Raw genomic sequence first — 21,591 nt, forward strand, 5'->3', positions numbered from 1 at the left:
AGTCTCTTTCCCACTGATCGTCTTTCAAGCAGTTCTGACAGTTGAGTTAGCTACATTCAAAGCCGGTACAGATGGGAGTAGTACCCCGTGGCAATTCCTCAGTCGGCTGCGCGTCCTAACCCAAATCCCACTCACTACTTAATTAACCAGCAAAGTTAGACTTCCCAACCTGCCAAAGTGTCCCTTCGCCCGCCTGCCCGTGTCGGTGTGGGGATTTATTTCTCCCCCTTTCCCTTTGACTGTGTGTGAACTCCTTGAATTTGAACAGCTAAGCTGAAAATAGCCTAGACAGATATAGAAACAAACTATCAGAAGCAAAGAAACATCCACACGGGTTACAGTGAAATGGAAGGCTTCTTGTATATTTCACACGCTCTGAAAGTGACATAAATCACACCCCAGTTACGTCCCCCCGAAAGGAGTGATGGCGAGGGCTTTACCAAAGTGGCTGCCTGAAGGCCAGACCGGCAGAAAACGAATCGCAAACGAAAAAAAGAGAGTGAGCGAGAGCGCGAGAGCAAAACACAAGCAGGACTTCCTCCAACTCTCAACTACACCCCACCCATGAACATTTAAAAAAAGGGAGAGCGAGAGAGAAGGGGGGGGGGAATCTCTCCCTTCCAGGACCCACAGGCCTGGAGCTGCTTCTTCCCACCCCTCCACTCCCTCCCCCGCCTCCACTTCCAGAGCGCAACTCCCACCCAAGTTGGTAAACAGCGATGGTTATTATTATTATTTTTTTTCCCCCGAAAGACTCAACTTAGAAACCCTCGGGCGCTCCTGCCGTTCCCCAATGAGGCCCCAGGAAGCTGGCACGGCGGAGCCCGGGGAAGGAGAGCAGAACGGCAAAGATCAATCAGAGGGACCAACCTGATACTCTCCATGTAGCCGCCAGGCGCGCGGAGCCGGCTCGGGGCGCCCGCGCGGGCCGGGCGTGGGGTCCGGCGGCCTCGGCGTGCAGGCGGACTGCACGCGCGCAGGGGCGCTCCGGCTCGCGGGCTGACAAGACGCGCCGCGCCGCGCCCACCCGCCCCGCCCTGCTCCACCAATCACAACCCGCCTCTAAACACCCCGCGCCGCGCTGCGCCGCGCCCCACACAATGGGCTCCGCGGCCCGCGCCCCGCGCCCGCGCCCCCGGCCCCCTCCGCGCGGCAGGTGAAATCACGCTCTGCTGAAACCCTGCTTTTGTTTCGGGAGCAACTCTGCTTAATTGCTGTTAACCCTTTGACCCGCCTCTGGCTGACGTCTGGGAAGCCGGGCGCGGCGCGCATCTCTCCCTCCGGCCCGGGGCTTGCCGGGTCGGGGCTTTTTGGTGGGGTGGCGTGTTTGTTTCCTCTTGGAAACTGACAAAGAGTTGTCTGTCCCAACCTTTCAAGAGCAAGCCGAGCGGCAGAGCAGGGGAACCAGCGCGCCCGGCGGCGCACACCCCGACTGCTCCGAGCAACTGTTTGGAAGCGGAAGGGGATGCGGGGCTCTTAAGGCAGCGCAGAAAAGCGCTTTCCTCGAAAACGGCCTTTGCGGGAGAACTTTCACTTCACGGCCACGGTGTGACCAAGCCGCGGCGTCTTTTTTCCCCCTATCTTTTCTTGCCAAGAGTCGGACTCGCCAAAGTGTGCTTGTGCGCGCGGAGGGAAACTAAGCCGCCACGGGGGTTGAAATAAATAACAACCAACGTGCCTCATCGCTGAACCAAGCTACTTCCCCTCTAGAACGACAGCTGCTGAAGAAAGCATCTGCCACTCTCTGGCTAAGAAACAATTCTTTAAATTCTTTTCTTATTTATACAACAACAGCAACAACAAACGCTACTCTCAAAGAGCACTTTAAGATGACCTCTATCAGAAATAGTCATTACTCTTTAATGCTATTTAAAGCCGAGTACAGTGTGGGGGAAAAAAAAAGTCACCAATATGCTGAACTTTGTTGGCTGAACCAACTGGCAGGAATTAAGTGCCAGGTTAATTCAGTCATTTTCGGCAGCTTGAGAAATCACCTTTCTAATTTACCATCGTTCAATTTCGAGAAAAACTTTCTTGGCTCTACTTAAAAACAAACAAACCAACCTCTAACACTTTTTTTTTATCATTTTCTTCAAAATATTCGCGAAAAGGGAGTATTAGTGAGCTCAGTGATTACCTGTTTTTCCCTAAATTATTGAAAACAAAACAAATAAACAAAAAACCAAAACAGGCCACAGATTCTAACCCAGTAAGTTCAGGAGTTTTACTTGAAAGTATTTTTTTTCCATTTGAGGTGTTAGTGCAAGTTACTACCAACCAGAAGCATATTGATAATGTTTCCAATCAAGCAAATGCCTGGATTTCAATCAGGTCAACAGGGAAGCAGACAATTCCACCATCAATCTGGCTGCAAGAGAGACAAAAGCGCCAGTTGACCGTCCACTTATGATCAGATGTTAAACCGGTGCAGCACAGACCACGCTTCATCCTGAAGCGTTTTTGTGTCAGATAACAAATTTATTAGTGGAATTTTTCAGGTCACAAAAATGTGACCCCACCCTCTTATGAATATTCAGTTGAGAACCAAGGGCGTTCTTTTTTGGGGAGAGGGGCCTTAAATCTGCCATCCTGTACCATGAATCAGTAGACTTCTGACTCTTAAAGAGACAAGGCCCTCCTTCGGTAGGGGTTGGCAAGGGCCCCAAAGACAGGAAATAAAAATATAGGAAGTTCTCTCCAACCAAGGCACAGTGAGAAAGTAGAAATGTTCATTTCAAAATCCACATGCGATTTTTTTTCAAAGGTATTAAAATTCGTTAGACTTAATGTCTGTGAGCAACATTAGGGTGCCCTTTGAATAAGCAATTCTTTTTTTTTTTTTAAAGACACGTTCTTCAAGAGGCATCCATAAAGCTCAAGCGTGCTTTTACAAGTCGCCCTACCTCCTTTGCAGGTCAGCGTTTATACGCTAATGGTCTCCAGGAACATCAAAACAAACAACAAACAAACAAGCAAACAACAACGTTAAGGAGGCTTGTGACCCAGCTGTGGAGACGAGCCTTACACAAAATAATTAAAGAGTGATGCAATGCAGTGGTTACATAAGTAGTAAATTGCATGGTGGTGGCACTAAGCACCATGAGACCACAGGGAAGGGGGAGATCTGAGGAGCAGGAGAGGTCTGGGAAGGCCCCTTGGGGAGGCGGTGTTTAGAGGACTGATGGTTTGGATAAGGGGGGAGGCGGCAGCGTGGAGAGGGAAGTGGCTTAGCAAATGCAGAGGCCACCTGGAGCCAGCCCTTCCCGCCCTCTCTCCAAACATGACATGGTGACTCAGACTACTTCTAGGTAAGGAAATGTCCCATCAGAGATAAACCTGGATAAGCTTTATATGCCCAGGCCATTTTGGTGAATGCTGGGCTCTCAAGATCCCTTTCCATGTGTTCCTGTCTACCTGTCCTGTGCCTGGGATTCAGTGAGAACTGGAACTTTCCATGGCTGGAATATGATATAAAATGTTAAAAGTTGCAATGACTTAGAAAACTTGGTTAATGCCATTCATTCTTTGAGTGCCAGGTCATTTGGGAAAGGCAGGGTCAGAGAGGCAAAAAAATTAAAAATTAAAAAATAAAAATAAAAGCAGCTGTGTTTTGACATTTGGATTGGGGGAGCTTTAGAAGAACTTGGATTTGGGGTAGGGGGCTTTAGAATGGATTACTCAGCCACATGGTTTCACCGAGTTGTCACAACTTGAACAGAGATTGCCTTCCCCATTTTATAGAAGAGGAAACTGAAGTTCAGAAAGGCAAAGTGATTTTTTTCCCCCTTAGATTTAAGCACACCCAGCACCACAGGCCATAAGGGAAAACAGATACTGAGTTACAGAAAAAGAGAGGCCATGATAATATAAAAGGAATACCTGGTGGGGTGGGGGGTGGGAAGGCTAATGTTTAAGGAAGAGTGAAGGAAATGCTAAATACCACACTTAAAAATATTTTTGATGCCCACATCCTAACACCCACAACAGATACAGCCCTTGTTCAAACACCACATATTAAGAAACCTGTCAGTTGCTAAATGAGTCCATTGTGCAGCTGGCTGTGTACTTAAGAACAGATTACTATGATCCCACACCAAACTCTAACCACCAAATAACACACCTGGGACTAAAATCATGGATTATATTTGGTTCTGCTGAGCCTTAGCTTTGAACGCAGAAGAAAGTGAAAGGTTTTACTGCCCATTCAGAGCTGAGAATGTAGGTAAGATGTATTAAAGAGGAGATTCAGAAGGAGCATCTTGTCAGGACGTTATTCCCACACTGTGATGGATGGCACCGCAGTGGAGGAGACCCCAGCCACAGCGCCCGGTCCACGTGGTCCGCAGCTCCCGCAGAGGCCCTGCGTTGCTGGAAGCTGCTTGGAAATAACCAGGGAAAGGACACATCACTGGACACAGGCTCACACATTTCTAGCAACGCTAAGAGCGAGAGACCTGCCCAAACAGCTAACCGCTACCACGTTTTCACAGGGAACTACTGCCACATGTGTTGCCATCAAGTTGATCTGCTGGAGGGAGTCAAGTAAAAATTGATGAACAATTTGATGGGTTGGAAAAAAAAAATGTCATGGGAAGCCAAAACCCTAATTCAATTCCCCATCATCTTCCAAACAACCCTTGCTTTTTAACACTTATTCCCTTTCCTGTTTCCAATTAATTTAGTGGCGTGCCCAGAACGTATTCTGAAATGACAGAACTTAAAAGAGATTCAACCCAGTGACTCTGTTGCTGGAGAGAAAACACTAGAACAACAGGAATACAACATTTAAGCCCCTCGCTCCAGGCCTGGGCTTGAAGACCTGACCAGGGAAGAAAGTCTCTCCAGAGGGAGCCCTGCCTTAGTATTTCTGGTGTCTCCAAAGACCGCCAACTGGCAGCCAATTAGAGATACTAAATTGCAACAGCCATGCCCAATTCCTGAGATTTGGGCATTTGTCTCCAAGGGACTGCCGTTCTTTCTTGATTTAAGTGGTGCTTTTACTTAGAAATATAAATTAATACATCATCCATCTACAGGGAGCTAAGCTAGTTAGCTCCATATTGATACTGTTTATGTCACTGGTACATCTATGTGGACAAAGAAGGTAATTATGTTGTTTTTCTTCGGGGCCCGCTTGGCCAAGGGAAAAGGCGGTGAGTTCTCACTCTTGCACGGGAGTTAAAATTTCTCTTCGTGACATCTTCCTAATTGTCATTAGCATTTTCACTGGATGCAACATTTTATAATGCAATTGTTTCTAGTAGATTTTATGTACACACACTGTGACATGTCAACACTCAGGTGACATATGAATATGATGGGAACATAAGCTACAGAAAACATTTACCACCCACTCTAAAAAAAAAAAAATCCCTTGCTCTAAATGTAAAGACATTCGTAAATCGTCACCGGTAAACAAGATTAACGCCTGGAAAAGATAAAAGGGCAACATGCCTTCCTAACTCTGTATCCAACTGACAGTAACAAATTACTCTCTCTCATTTGTGATAAAACTATAATCTCATGTTTTAATATAATGTAGAAGGTAGGAGTGGTTTTCACCATAATGTTAGAACAGATTACACTGAAGTGCATAAAGCTCTCCAAAAAAGGTACATGTTTGAGGTCAGGAGAGCATTTCCCAAAGAGCTTGATCCTTTGGGTATCAGGAAAAAAAAGAATCACAACCACATCAAGCAGGAGTCCTTATTTCCACTTCCAAGAGTGACAGCATTTATGACACACCTACATGCAAACCCTCGATGTTAGGCATAAAATAACCAGAACTAGGTTACTGAAGGGAAAAAGAAAAGATGGCTCTTGGGGGATGAGATTATATGTGAGTATTTCTTCAAACGCTTAATTACGTAGAAATCGCTGAGTCTCAGAGAAAGGCACTGGCCCTCTTTAGGCAGTAAAGTCAGCTTTTCCGGAACCCTGTGATGCACAGCAGACCTGCACGGAGGTAGAGGGAGCGTGTTCTATCCTGCCCTCAAACAATGCTCAGCAGTCTCCCTCCTGTGCCACGCCACCCTCCTGTGACCCTAGGTTGACACACCCTCATGTTAAAACCTTCTTTACGCCTGCCCTCTGCTGGCAAGCCTGCCGGGACTAAGACATTCCAACTACCTCAACTTTTTCAAAAAGCAACTTTTAAAAGCTGGAGAGAGAAAGGCCATGTGATGAACTATTAACTGGAATATATAAATTAAGACACTGAAAAAAAAAATGGGGGGAGGGGGGCTGATGGTGAAATATGGCGCTTTTAATGTAAAAACGCACATCCGTCTAGTCCCTTGCCGGCTCGCTCACAGCGCAGGAGTGCCAAGCTCTATATTTTAGCTCACCGAGAACAACCTGTGTTCCTGTTGGGCATCTTGCCTTCTCTTTTGCTCTCTCTCCGGGGAGAGGTATGTCGGTACATTTTCAATAAAACACCTTCTGAGCAGTAAAGGGCCACCGTTCCCATTTCAGTCGTCCCTAAGGTTTCATGATACAGTATATTTAGCTGACTCTTGGCTCAAGTTTTCCTCTGGCATTCACAAGATCCACATAAAAGGGAGGTGGGAGAGAAAAGAAGGCAAAAGAAGAGCTTTGGTCTACCCTTTGTTTAAGTCAGACAACAGTTAAGTTTGCAACTGATGAACTGGTGTGACTTCCACCAAACAGCAGGACAGGCTCCCGGGCCTGCTTCCCTATGACAGGTGCCTGTGCATGCGAGCCACGGGCTGGGAGGAGGGCTCCGGGCATCAGCGGGTGAATTTCCACAGCAGCGTGCAAGGGTTTAACGGGGCAACTCCTGTCAGTGTCAATGGGAAACACGAGGCCTTACAAATCCCTGCATACCAATTCAAAAATATATCTCCAAGACGGGAAAATGAAGCTTAGCAGTTGCAGCCTCAGAAGCATTCAGGAAGCAGCACTCTTGACAGCGCTTTAGATGCCGAGTAAATGCTCTTATAAAGAACACCCAGTCCAGCCGACAATAAATCTTACACCGGGGAAGCCCGCGCAGGGCTGTGGAATCCCCTCCGAAGATAATTGCCTTCCACACTCTGAGGCATAGAAACCACTACACAGAAAACCTTTTCTGGGGCCCTATAGCTTTCTATGGCTTTTCTTTCCTTAATAGTTACCGATCACACACACACACACACACACACACACACACACACACTCTCTCTCTCTCCCTCTCTCTCTCTCTCTCTCTCTCTCTCTCTCTCTCTCTCCCCCCTACCTTAAAGAGAGACCATATAAAACTCCAAAAATTTGTCTTCCTTCCTAGAAAAAACTGATAAGGCCAGTTCTCAGTGGGGGACAGGGTATGGAAGAGGAAGGCTGGGAAGAGAGGAGATGTGTAAGGAGTCAGGAACAGAATCTGAAGCAGCACCTCAAGGTGCACACTCCTTGGCCCCCACTTCCCGCTCTCTAAAGGCACACATGCTTTCCAAACAGTCCCAAACTGGGACTCATCCAACAGGTCAGTAAGGAGTTAGGAAGATTTTTTTCTTAGCCCAAAGTGGCCTCAAGTGGTCTGTTTAACCCTGAGATGATACAGGAGTATCAGACAGGACACAGGGTTCTATGAATGACTTTGTCATAAATTAACAGTGTGATTGCAGGCATAGGTGATTGCACCTAACCTCGCTAAGCTTACACACTTCACTCAAGGAAAAAGATGGGTAATATACTCTCTCTGTTTCTTTTAATAATAACAATAACAATTGTCACTACTAACTACTAATTATGTATAAGGTACACATTTGACACTAGCAGAGGACTAATCTCGAGGTTTTTTTTTTAAGCTTACAATTAATGTCATATAGAAAACTAGCAGGAATATAGTTTAAAAAATATAAGTAGGATTTTAGAGCATTGGAAATCTTGGACACTACCATATCAACAGTAAATCAGGGTGCAAAGGGAGGGGGAAAATTGTATTTGGAAAACAACTCAAAAGCTTTTATTCTGACCCTCTCTAGGGCATAAACCCTGAGAAACATAAACACCTTCTCCATTGAATAAGTTACACCACATGCTCTAAGACTTGGTGAGTTGAGTTGGGGCCTCAGATGAGGATGCTAAAACAACCTGACTTCCAAGCATGTTTATGTTCTTCTTTCCCTGTCTTCTTTAACAATAAAAGATCTCTCTCCCATCCGAATGATTTTCTGAGTTTCTTGTCCACCCTTCCAAGCCATTCACCTGCTTTTGTCTATTTCATATCCGGAAGGAGAGAGGCAAGCTTTATACATGAAGTAATTAATTACCGATGGGGGGAGTGGCATTTCCACCTCAGGTTTAAGCCACAGGTAAGGTCTGAGTTGGATTAAAAAAGCAATTTGGAAGAAAGCATAGTATCACAGAGACCCTAGACTCCTGAGCTCTAATAACTCTTGTCTTAAGAAAATATATACAAGAAAAGCATACAGTCCAGCCTACAGGCCAATTATTTATTGTTTTAAATGGCATCTCATCCCTCTGAAGGAAAAGCAAGAGATGTAGCAGGAAGCTTTCAGGTCATATAGAACTTTGTTCTTTTCAGACAAATAAGGTATTGTGTGTTTGAACAATAGGAGGAATGTCTAATTGATCTTAATTAAATTCAGTGATGTCCAATTTTTGAGATGGGTCAGGACACATCTATGTAATGTCACAACCCAACAGGCCAGACCTTTGAAATGAGGGAGCTCTGCAGTGAACTGTTTTCTGACACCCTTTCTTATCCATTCACCATCCCACTGCACGACCAGCTGGTTCTGCCCTCTGACGTTCTCCCCTCTACCTTCCGCTACTCCTGACTTCTTCCTGGCTGGGCACGTACAGTGTAACAGCAGCAATTTTTAGCCATACACCCATCTCTGGCTGGCCTTCTCAAGTTGCAAAGCCCCACCATATACGATCTCGTTGTTCTCATGATAACCTACCAGACAGGAATCCTGTTATGCTCACTGCATGTGGACAAAGTTACCTGGAGTTTGGAGTATGAGAGATGTAGGTTTAAATCCAATCTTCGCTATGCACCAGCACACTAGGTGAGTCACAAAAGTTCATTCCTCAACTGTAAAAGTGGGAGCAATTATCTGCCTTACAGTAGATAGAAGTTTCCTTGATTATTTTGGGGGGGTGTCCATTTTTAAACTCAGTTTCCCTAATTCGAGAGCATTGGTGTGAATCTTTCATATGATGCTTGGTGAGGACCTGGTCGTGAGTGCCTAGCCCAGCAAACTCTCTGATGTTAGCAGGTGTTGGGGGACTCCTCTGAGGTCACTTGGCTGGTGCGGTGTGACTGTCCCCTCAAGAGCTCAGTCCTGCATTAGGGAGTCTCTCACTTCCTGGTTACAGAGCTCCAGAGACTTGGAGATAACGCTAAGAAAACAAAGACCAAAGCCAGTTGTGATCGAGAAGGTGTTACAAAAAAATGCCAGTTGCAAACTGGGAGGTATGTCCTGGATCCTCAAAACAGGATTTGACAAAGGAAGGGAAAAATGAGGGAAAAGGCTGGTGCCTAGTAATAGGAAGGCTGAGAAATATAGCAAATAGCAAATATTTACTGGGAGCACATGATGGGTTTGGCCCTTTCCATAGCAACTCTTAATCCTCAAAACAACCCTATGAATGAGGCATTATTGTGCCCACTTAAGTAAAGAAACTGAGGCTGTGGGAGTTGAAATTACTTCTCCAGTATCTCACAGCTAGCGAGGGGAGAAGAGGGACTTGAATGACTCCAAAACAAGCCTTTTGTACCCTCTGCTAAGCTGGAGACCAGGCTAGGGGCTAGAACTAGGTCTGGAAGGACAGAGAGGCGGGTCCAGTTTCATTCCTTCGGAAAACAAATGTGACCAAGGGTCACTGATGGGTCAGCATGAATGGAACCTGAAAGAATACAAAGGTAAAATTCCGAGAGCCCCTTTGCTTCTTTCTTAAATCCACAATGACAAGGCTGGCCGACCACACGAACGTGAAATTGTCCCTTCATCTGTCCACAGCCACAACCAGGCTAGGAGGAGAGGCAGTGGGGTGAGGGCTCATGCACTCTCTTGAGTTTCTTCCCCTTGATTCTCACACCCTCATCACCACTGCTGAGAAGAGACAGACACCCACAAACAGGCAGACAGACTTTCCTTCTTCCAAGACATCACTGGGCACCAGACAGCAGTCCAGCAGTTCTGGCCTTGATGGTACCCAAGCTCTACCAGCAACAACAGTATCTTAGATGAAAAGATGGAACATCACTGTGATGGGGCTTATTTTGTCCCTTGTCATAAGAGGCACCCAGACACTTTGGGACGGGAGCCTGAGAGAGAGAGAGAGAGACAGCTGAGGGTTCCAGGGCTGCATCACGTCTCGACTGAACTTTCGGTAAATGCTTAATCTCTATGTGCCTCAGTTTCTACATACATAGAGGGAACTAATTCTAGTACTTCTCCCAAAGGGTTGTTGCAAGGATTAAATGAGATAATATGGGTCAGTGCCTGGCATCCTGCGAGCACGTCAATGTTTCCTAATACCATTATTACTGTTACTACACACCGCTTTGCCTGCAACCTTTTCCTTTTGCTATAATTAAATACCTGAAGGCAAAAAGTTGTTTTTTTTTTTAACTCTTGCAGACTTCTTATTTTTCTGTGATGTAGTTAGTACTGATCCTAACTCCAAAAATTATCCAAGCAGTAGCTCTTTCATCCATTTGATCTCAATGGAAGAAGATATTTGCTTGTTTTGGTTTTTAAACACAAGAGAATGAGGCAGCCGCACTGTTACCTAGAGGTTACCTACCCTGCGAGACAGGTCTACCAGCCAGCTCCTCACTTGGGTGCGGGAAGGAGTTTGGTGGTTTACAAAATAAGTTCCCAAGGACCCACTGGGATAATCTAGGGAGGCGTTTGCCCTGCATGCTGAGAACATGTAAGTTGGCCAACATGAGATCTCATGACTGGAACCGTCAGCCTATGTTTTCATGATGTGTTGCTACCACTGTCTCTGGGAAGGGATGCCCTTTGGTGGAACCCCAGCCACCACGGCTCCAGAGTTTGCCCCTAAACAGATCGTGGCTTGTTGACCTAACAAGCTGACTTTTAGCTTCCTTTCAAAATTGCCAATGTCCACACCACCCAAGGTAAAGAAAACTCTCAGGGCTCCCCGGGCACAGGGCACGGCGTCAGCCATCATTTGACTATTTGCTGAATTACCAAAAAACAAAAAAGACATACACGTACATTTAGAGGGCAGAGAAGAGGGGCTTCTTCCCCGACCCTAGGGGTTAAGGGGGCTTCTAAAATAAGACAAGGATTAGGCTGCGTATTGAAGGATAATGGTCTGTCCCAGGTAGTTGTGCGGGCAGGGTTGGGGAGGATATTTCAGCTCCTGGGAGGAGCATGCACATTCACACTGGAGACAGCATGAACCATAACACCAGGGCGCTGTGAGGTACCTCACTAGGCTGAGGCAATTACAATTCATGCTGTAGCTCCCTTCCTTTGAGATCGAAGGATTTTTCTTCTTTTTCCCAATTTCACCTGTATTTCTCATCTCAAAAATGCATTCATCTCTTCCTCTCCTCATTCGTCCTGTTAGGGAACATGGCCTCTGTCTTTCATCTACATTGTGCCCAGTACTGAACGGACTTTCTCCCAGCCTTGACCTAAGCCGGGTCAAACACACACACACACTCTCCCCGAACTATGCAGAGTCAGATGTTTGTTGTTTTAATCCTGGCATGCTCTTAACACCGTGATTCCGATCTTTCCAATTTTTGACTCTGCAGGTTTTGGGAGGGTGAGTCTGACAGATCACCAGGGGATGGAAACCACTAACATCATGTTAAGGAGCCTAGACTCAAGGATGGAGTACCTTGGTCACCAAAGGGTTTAAATAATGCCAAATCAGACGGGGACATCTTATTATACAATTAGGGGAAACAAAAGCATGAAGAGAATCCACGTCTAAGACAGGGGCAAACCTACAAAGCACTGAGGACTTATATGCTGACCCCTGAGGAGAGGAAACAGACCAAGACCAGCAGGGTCGGGACCTCCACTGCTCCTGCACCCATCACTCCCTCTGGGCAGCCAGGCTCCCGTCACTCAACCACGAGGCCGAGTCTCGGTGCGCTTTTGGGAAGGCTCCCTCGCTGTGCTGGGGAGAAGGCGGCTCTGGTTCTTACTTGCTTGTTCCTTTTCAGCGAAATGGGGGGCGGGCAGGAAGGACAGCTCAAGGCCTGCCGAGTTCTGTGAGATGGAATATTACAGAAGAGGAGAAAGGAGCCAAGTCTAAACCAAAACTACTTCATTAGGCAAAGCATCCTCCTTGACGGAAAAACAAACAGGCATCCATGTAAGAGAATGAAAGAGGCCACTCCATTAACTCAGCCATCTTCTGGTCCATGGCACTAACCATGGGGTGGTACCAACTTCCCTGACTTCCGACAGCATTTACCATCAATAGGGGGCATTACAGCATCCTATCAAATGGTAATTAGCTCATCCAAGGCCAAAGTGCCCCATGCAGAACAGCCCCTTAATGAATTTTTAAACAAATGAATAAACCAAATGAATTAATGTTTTCTCTTTCTTTCTCCTTCATTCACTTGTTCTTTGCTTCTTTCATTCCATTTATGTTTCACGTGCATATTTTTTCTAAACACTCCAAGAGACAAATTCCACACTCTTTCTTCTTGCGGTCCATAGCATAGGCCTGAGGAAGAAGGAACTTGGCTACATGTTAGATAACAGCATCTCTCTACGTAACGTGCACATCTGCCAACAAGAGGGCCTCTCCGTGTCATCAAATTAGGGGCTAAAATCTTGTCGATGCCAATTTTGTGATGGAGTGACCTCGTGTGCAAAAAAAATCAATCTGTATACAGCCATCAATGATCAATCAGATTTGTTGAAAGTTTCTTAAGAAAAAAAAAAAGGAATAGAAACTATGATTCAAGGTTTATATAAATCACTTGACTTTTCCTAGCTGTGAATAAACTCAAGTCACTGAGTCCAACACAACTGTACCTACTGAAGGTATAGCTATCCAGATTAAAAAAAAAAAATCATCTATCTTCTTTTTTCTTGCTAATTTTGTCAAATGAAAAGAAGCCTGCATGGAGATAAGACTGAAAGGGCGGGAAAAGCAATTTCCTGAGCTGCTGCCAACACCAGACACCCTGAAAAAGGCTTTTCATTGCTCGAGGCATCTCTACTTCATTTTGCTCTACACCGGAGGCTCGTACCCAATGCAGGAAAAAACCTAGAGAAAGGCCACAGCCCACACTTAATTGGGCCCATGGAACACTCACAAAACATAGCAACCCAACCCTTTTCTTCGAAAGCAGAAGACCTAGAGCTGGCATGATCTTACTTCTGTGGTCACCTGGATTCTTGGAGTTGCACACTCAGAGACCAAGTTAATGTCAAAGGATGACTATTTAACCCTGCACCAGATTAACTCTGCCCCTTCCTACCAGAGCCTCAAACTATCTTGCTTTGGTCCCTCCCCTTAAAGCACCAAACAGGTTCTGGTTTTGTTTCAGAGATCTAACCAGCATTGGACAAGTGATGCCCAAAGGCCTTCTGCTCCAGCTTGCCCCCACATCCTTCAACTAAACACGGCAGGCCAAGTGTCACCTGTCCCCCACGAGAGACAGATGCTTCATTCTTCATTATTCTATTAATGTAGCCCAGGGTCCTTGGTTTCCCCCACCCCCTCAACCAGGGCACAATTGGCTCCTAGTGGTTTTACAACCATCCCCTAACTAACCATCACATGAACCACTGAGCTCTTGACTCTGCACTTGGGCAGGGGTATGGGCTGTGCATTCATTCCCATGAAAGATCTTTTTCACTTTGATCCAGAATTTCAGCCTGTTGAGACTTAAAAAAAAAAATATGATTCTTCATCTCCTATTAACTTGTCCCTACCCTTCCTCTACACACACAGTTTTTGTCATCTCTAAATTCCTAGAATCGCATCATCTCAGATGTATTGCGATGTTTTCTAAATGTGTGCATCCTCGTGTTTCACAACATCTGGAGTGGAGTGCCATCACTGTCATCTGACAGTTACCCAGAGCAGTTTCACACCAGGGACCATTCACATGCATCCGTGGGGTCAGCCTGCTCCAGACTGAAGGCACCAGGAGTGGTCAGGCAGGGCGTCAGCGTGGCCTCCTTCTGCCACCTTCACTTGGCATCTAACATGGTACCTGGATCGTGGCAAATGCTTCATAGGACAAATGCTTTTCCTTGCCTAAGTGGGCAAACTTACTTAGTCGATGCCACAGTCCACTGAAGAGAGCCTATTGTTAATCTATACTTAAGAGATGGGGAAATTGAGACCTAGAAAGTTAAAGAACTCACTCAGAATCAGGCACCCTGTTACACGGAACCAGTATTGAAAAATAAGGCCTGGAAAGATTAAACCACCTGTGAGAGACATTCTAAATGCTCATGTCAGAGCAGGATCCCCCAGATAGGGTCTTGTGCCCTGTTCTCTTGTATCTAATGGGTGTGGGTGGGCCACACCTCCCAATCCACCCCTCCCACCAGCTTTCCTTTTCTCCTTTCTGCAGAAACAGACCTGGCTAAAGAAATTTCCAAATTAAAACCTGGCTATGGTTTCCATAGTCTTGTTTCCTAAACCTATAAATCAAAACTGTCTAAACAGGTCATAAATGTTCACTGGCGATATAATGGGGAAAGTTCTGATTTATGGCGCTGGTAGAATAATTTTAAATAATTACATAAAAGTTTTAAAAAATGCAATTAACACCTTTAGAAGTTTTTTGAAATGAAAATGAATCTCTGGAGATGACTGTTTCCATACATAAAGACAGCCAGTTAAAAAATAAAAATAAAGCTACAAGATGCAGCCATGTCTGAACGATCCTATGGAGACAGGGGACAGGAGGTTTTATTTACAATGGGAAGTCGCCACCATGAGCACATCCGTCCATGTTTTAACTCTGCCGCTTTATCGCACGATAACACCACCATTAAACTATGTCATTACTGAACATCAAAATTAAATCACCAAATAAACACTGTGTTTCTCTTCAGCCCCAGCTGATGCCTCTCTTCCTCTGCACCGATTTGACACATCCTACCACACTGTCCTTTGGAACACTTCAAAAGCCTCCTACCTGCTCTTGCAAATCTGGCCCGCGTTCTTTCCTTCCTTTTTCTCTTCATTTGTGATTCATCTCCTCCTTCAAAATCCAGCCTTCTACAGATGAAGTCACTCCAAACATCTTCCCTTAACCCTAACTTCCCTGGGTACCAAAGAATGTCTTAGCATCTATGAATTTCCTTCTTTGGGATTACCAAGCAGTGTAAGTTATGGTCTCACTTGATGAACTCATTGCCCGAGCTCACTTTGGCTAAACATTCTTCCTCTTTGTCCTTCACTCAATATCCTTCACTTTAGCCCATCTTACAAATACCCTCCCTCTGAAGCCTTTACCTCCACTTTCAACTCTGGAAGTAGCAAAACAAGGCCATTTCAGACTAAACTGACTTAATGCTACCCGCTACTCATTTTCTTCATGATGTACCTTGGATGAGAATACTGAACAATGCTGAAGCAGACTTTGACTTTCCTCAGGGTTCTTTTGGATCCAATAGTCCAAAGTATCTCCCTAGTTCGTTCAATTACCCATACATACACTCAGCAACTGCAGAAAGAGAAACTCTCAGCCACCATCCTGGCCATGAGAACGAAGAAAAAGAACCATAGAAACTTTGATCTGGAATAGATTTAGAGATCACCTTCATCCCACCCCCTCATTTTCCAGATGAGAAAACTCTAGCCCAGGAAGGAAAAATGACTAGCCAAAGGTCACACATCTAAGTAGTTCCTGGCAGAACCGACACCAGAACCCCAAACTTCTGATTGCTAATTAAGCATTCTTTCCATTGCTTCACACCACCTGGCAGTGCAGATACATGAGGAACCACAAAAACTAAAATAATCAACCTCCAACACTTAACACTCTTTTTTGGTTGAGGGACAATAGTCTTTCTGTTATTTGTTGGAACGACCAGCACTTTTTATTTTAACTACAAATTATGAATGAAAAATAAACTTAATTATTACTCACCAAAGGCATAGAAAGTCAAGATGTAAGTCATCTCCCATGGTCACTCATCTAAAATCCACATAATTCTACCTGGCAATTAATCGAGAACTGAGCTGTCCAACAAGTGCAGATACTAGTCACACATGGCTATTTGTTTAAATTAATTACAAACAAATAAAATTAGCAATTCAGCTCCTCAGTCACACTAGCCACACAGGAAGTGCCCAAGAGCCAATATGGCTAGAAGCTACCATATTGGAAAGCAAAGATGTAGACGGTTTCCATCATTGGAGAAAATGTTACCAGACAATGCTGATAGTACAGAACATACTAGTCTATGAAATGGGCATAATATGAAAACCACTACCATGATGAATTCAAAGTTTGAAATACAGACTTTTTTCCCCCCAGTACAAAGGGACTTGCAGGAATATTCTAGGTCTTTGGTTTTTGATGAGGAAACTGATTCCCAGGTAATTAAGTTACATTGCTCTCCAAAGCTTTACAAGCACTTACTCACAGGGTTGCGAGTAAGGGAAGTGATTTTTCCTTTAAACTTGCTGACAGGGTGAAACAAACAATATGGTGTGTCTCTCCCTCTTTAAGGTGACGTGGGGTAAAATTTCTATACAGAATCACTCATCCATCTTCTAAAATGAAAACGGAGCTATATCAATTTACTCTTATTTGTTCTGCATCTATGTGGTTTTTTAATGTAGTCAATCTATCCAGGGAAACCTGGAGGTGGGCACATGGCTCACTCCTAGCCAATCAGCATATTCCCAGTGATTGATTCAGGCACAGATGACTCAAGTCATTCAGTCACTTCAGAGACTCTTGTTGGAATGACTGGGCGAGATATTTATTTTCTGCAGCAGTTGCTATACTGTGAACCTGTCCGTCTGGGGCTCTCAGAAGCCATCTTGCCTCAGCAAAGGGAGAACCTGACAAAGAATGAAGCCAACACAAAAAGAAAGCAGAACAAAAAGATGGAGCTAGACCAAGTTCTGATGACATTACTTGAGTGCCCAGTCCCAGCTGTGTCTGAGGCCAGGCTAACCTTTGAACTTTCAAGTTCTGTGGGCCAACAGACTTTCCCCCCCATTACCAGCTAGTCAGGTTTTGACATTTGCATCTGACTAATACAGGTACCTCTTTCCACATTAAGAAGTAGTTATATTAATATAGCCAATCAACTTTGAAAAGCAGAGCAAGAGGGAAACACCAAATTATAAAGCACATGATGGCAGGGCCACATCTTGGTTCATGTGATGCCATTCTGGGAGGGATTCCCCGAGTCAACCCCAAGTGTACTCAGACTGTCCCAGCCACGCATCAATCACTGGGTTTCAATTCACCATATGTACATTTTTCTTTCAATCACCCAAATTTACAAGTTTCTTATCAGGGCGGGCCTGCAACATCACTTTAAAATTCAATGAAGTGTCTTCCATTCACAAGCCCTGGGAATTTCTTCAAGACATTTTACTATCTAAAAAGAAAAATACAAAGAAATCCCCTTTAAAGTCTCATGATGAAAGTTACAATTAAGACTTCGTGGTTCAATGGGTTTTCACTCAAAATTCTTTTACTGTCCTTTTCCACAAACCCTCCACTTTAGACTGATTCTTCACTCTCAAGTCTGTTTCTCTCTTTACCCTGAATTCAACATTAAAGTTTCTTCTAGGTCCAATGTGCCAAACTATGACAATCACACTTTCACAAAGACTGGCAATAAACGATTTACAAAACCTGTTAGCAACTATTTTAATATAATCCACATACAGCTGGCCCTCCTTATCTGTGGTTCCTTATCTGTGGATTCAACCGTCAATTGAAAACATTCAGGAAAACAAAAATTCCAGAAAGTTCCAAAAAAGCAAAACTTGAATTTGCCACATACAGACAACTAGTTACATAGCATTTACATTGTATTAGGTATTATAAGTAGTCATGATTTAAAGTATGCAGGAGGATATGTGTAGGTTATGTGCAAATAACAACACCATTTTATATAATAGACATGAGCATCCTTGTTGGTGGGAAGAGTATAGCTCAGTGGTAGAGTGTCTGCCTAACATGCATGAAGTTGTGGGTTCAATCCCCAGTACCTCCATTAAACACAAATAAATAAACTTAATTACCTCCCACTTAAAAAAAATAAATAAATAAATAAAAAAGAGAGAGACTTGAGCATCCTTGGACTTTGGTATCCAAGGGGTCTTGGAATCAATTACCAGTGGAGAGTGAGAGAGAACTGTATTCTAGGGAAACACATTCTGCCTTCATGGTGACTCATTTCAAAATGTACACTCTGTAAATTATACTGTTTCCCATTAGTTACTGAGACCTGGCCATTTTAACGTAAGAGGTTTTTATAGATTAATCTCTTAAATAATATTAATTTTTTAAAGGCTTTGATTTCTTCTTTATAAAATGATTTTTAAAATTTAATCATTGTTTGAATATATAGATTTGGGCATGAAATAGGTGTTCTCCATTAGAGGTTTATTTATTTCATTCAACGATCTTTCTGTCCAGCTCATCAACATCTTGGAACTACTTTTTCTTCCATTTGGTATTTCCACTCTGAACCTCATTACTACTCAGCATTCAAAATTTCATTTATTCTCCTAAGACATTCTATGAAATTCTAGCCTAAGACAAGTGAGGTCTTATGGCTTAAGATTTTTCCTAATATTAATAATAACCTGGTGTCTTAAAGTCATCATAAACAAGTCCATCAAGTTCTGAGAACATTATTAGCATTTTCTGTTAAGTATGTCACAAGCTGGGTGTCTCAGGCTGGATGTCTGATGTTCCAGTTTTCATTTGGTCCTCACCTTAAGCTTGTGAGGTGGGTATCATTTATAGCCATTTCACAGATACTCAAACAAAAATGAAAAGGTTAAAGATCTTGCCCAAGGTCAGAGTGGCAGGTCAGGATTCAGACGCGGTTCTCTGTGCCTCTGAAGAGGGGCTACTTCTTTTGACTGCACGGCCAACAATGATAAAATCTGGAACTAAAAACATCAGATTGAAAATCTTTTATAACTGTTTTCTTTGTAGCCTGAAACTTGAAACTGGATCTCCTGTTGGCAGGTGGCCACTCCCATCATTTGTCCTTGGGCGAGGGGCAAAAAGACGTCTCCACCCTCTCTGATTGTCCCCAGCAGCTGTGGCTTACCCATGGAGGGCTGTTAGTTAAAACCATCTTGAAGGGACTTGTGAGCCCTGCCTAAAAGGGAATCTTCTAATTTCTTTTTATGTGACAACGTCATTTACCAATGTCATTATTATGCAATTTATTTAGAAAAAAGTGTTGGGGGGGACACGTTTAATAAATGTCATGCTCATTCTATCCTTGGAGAATCTGGAACAGTTTTTGCCTTTTCTGATTTCTAGCATCTCTAGCTGGTTGAGACATAAGGGTTGCAATCCCAGGCCAGAGAAGCCATCTCCAGTTTCCCTGTCAGTCACTGAGAGGCAAGGATGGAAATGCTGAGTTCCTTCTTACCAGACGCTTTCCAAGGAGGCCTCTCTTCCAACTCATGAGCAACATCTAACGTGACCCTGGGCTGCAAACTTCTGCCCCAGGGCAAAGTCAAAAACCAATTGACGTAAAATTAAAAGCTATTTGCTTGATCCATCACTTGATTCCACCCTGGCCTACTTTCAACTGTAACCCATTTCAGCTGGAATTACAGGCTAGCTCTCGGTCTGGCACCCGGGCATGCAATCGATCCACGCACAACCGTGGAGCATAAACAGGACAGGGAAAATAATGACTTCGGAAGCACCGCGCGCCCTCCCCAAACATAAGCTACATGTGTGTTCACAGATGGAAACTAACGGCTGTTTACCCTGAAGGCCCCATAAGAAAAAAGCAGTCACCTTTACAGTAAAATGCAACTTAACTCTTCAACATGCCACATGCAGAGAGGGAAGGGAGGCGGCAGGAATGAATGGCAACAAAGAGCCCTGCTCCTCCCTCGGATTTCTTCTCCCAAGCCACCCAGGAGCCGCGCAGGCCTGGCAGAGCTGAGCTGTATCAGGGATGAGATCATAGGACCAAGGCAGGAAAGGTGGCCAGGCTCCCCTCGCTGTCGTCGGGGCGGGTTAGGAGGGCAAGCTGGTGCGATGCTCTATGGTGCCTCCTCGCTCTAGAAGCGCACTTAGCAAAGCCCCAAATCGAATGTTGACTAGCTGAACAAAAGAAACAATAGAGGTTTTTGTCTGGCAAAGGGTTACGCAACACATTAAACTTAATGTCAACAGGCTGGAGCCACGCCGGAGCTCTTGTGACCATTTCCCGGATGCAACAAATAAGGGTACGCATTCCTCGTTGGTGTATCACAAAAATGACAACAGAAGCCATCCCAAGCTTCCTGTTGAGAGATGCCAGCAGGTATTGACAAAAGCTTAATAGTGCCTTTCTGAGACTTCTGTGGTTTAGCACTTTGTCAAAACAGGACACTATTTAAATTAAAAATTTACTGATTCAAATTCAGAAAAAACCCTGCTTTGCTGTTTTTATGACCAAATTCGTGGGTGGGGGAACTCTGACCTTTATTTTTTCTTTTTTTTTTTAATGCCACCTTATATGGGGCTGAGAAGGTGCTATATTTAGCAAGCTAGTTTTGAGAACTAAGGTGTCGAAGCAAGATGACTATCACTTTCTATGAATTACTGTACATGTGAAATCATGGGCTTGTTATATTATGCAAAAGCGACTCAAGTGAGACAAACAAAAATACCTGTTTGCATACTTAATTTTTGTAAAGATCTCGGTGGGGAGAAGAAGGGGAAATACATGTAGACTCACCACAGCACAATGTGCTTCCCATGTGAGAAGGTGAAGTCAGGACAAGACTATGGTCAAGAGAGCAGAGCAAATGGTCCACCAGAATGAGTGCAGCACTGAGAACCCTGGTGCTGGGAGCAGACAGAACCTCCGTGAACCAGGGAAGCCCAGCCAAGCTTGCTTCTGTCAGGAGGGCATGGCTGTTCCACCTGCTGCCCCCTTGATCTGAAATATTCTTCCCCTGGACACTTGCAAGAGTCACTCACTCACCTGAGGTCCCTACTCAGAGAGCACTTCCTCAAAGAGGCCTTGCCTGGCCAGTCAGTCTAACACGAGAATCTCGGCACCACGGTCTACATCTTAACCAGCTTTATTTTCTTAATAGCTTTCATCGTCATCTGACATCTGGTGACTATTACTACTATTATCATCATCATCATTATTATTAATTTACAGGTTTAAAGAACGTCAGCTCCATGAGTTTAGGGACCCTATGTGCTTTCCCTGATCCTTACCAAAAACCCGTGGTCGAGTGTCTAGCCCAATGCAGTCACCGGATAACTTGTCAGAGGCTGGACAGGGACTCTCCTAACAGTCTCTCCAAGTCTCAGAAAGGACTTGTTCCTCTTAACCTTCCATCTGACTACCTGACTCCCGAGCTGGGCAGGGCACTAACACAGTCTTTCTAATAATGCCAAACCTCTGAGATGCTACA

The 21,591-nt window shown here is 44.5% G+C and overlaps 1 protein-coding gene across 18 annotated transcripts in view; it reads right to left on the reverse strand.

Annotated features, from left to right (window-relative positions):
• Window positions 1-21,591, reverse strand: part of FOXP1 (forkhead box P1) — a 560,221-nt gene that overhangs the window by 100,384 nt on the left and 438,246 nt on the right. For 2 of the 18 annotated variants that reach the window (XM_072941705.1, XM_015236961.3), the window contains exon 1: window positions 871-1,023. The exons of the other annotated variants lie outside the window; for them this stretch is intronic. The gene's annotated coding sequence lies outside the window, so the exon portion shown is untranslated. Of the gene's footprint in view, window positions 1-870; window positions 1,024-21,591 lie in introns of those variants that run through there. 18 annotated transcript variants of the gene reach the window in all.

The sequence above is a fragment of the Vicugna pacos genome, chromosome 17, assembly GCF_048564905.1.
Source record: "Vicugna pacos chromosome 17, VicPac4, whole genome shotgun sequence".
Classification (NCBI taxonomy): Eukaryota; Metazoa; Chordata; class Mammalia; order Artiodactyla; family Camelidae; genus Vicugna; species Vicugna pacos.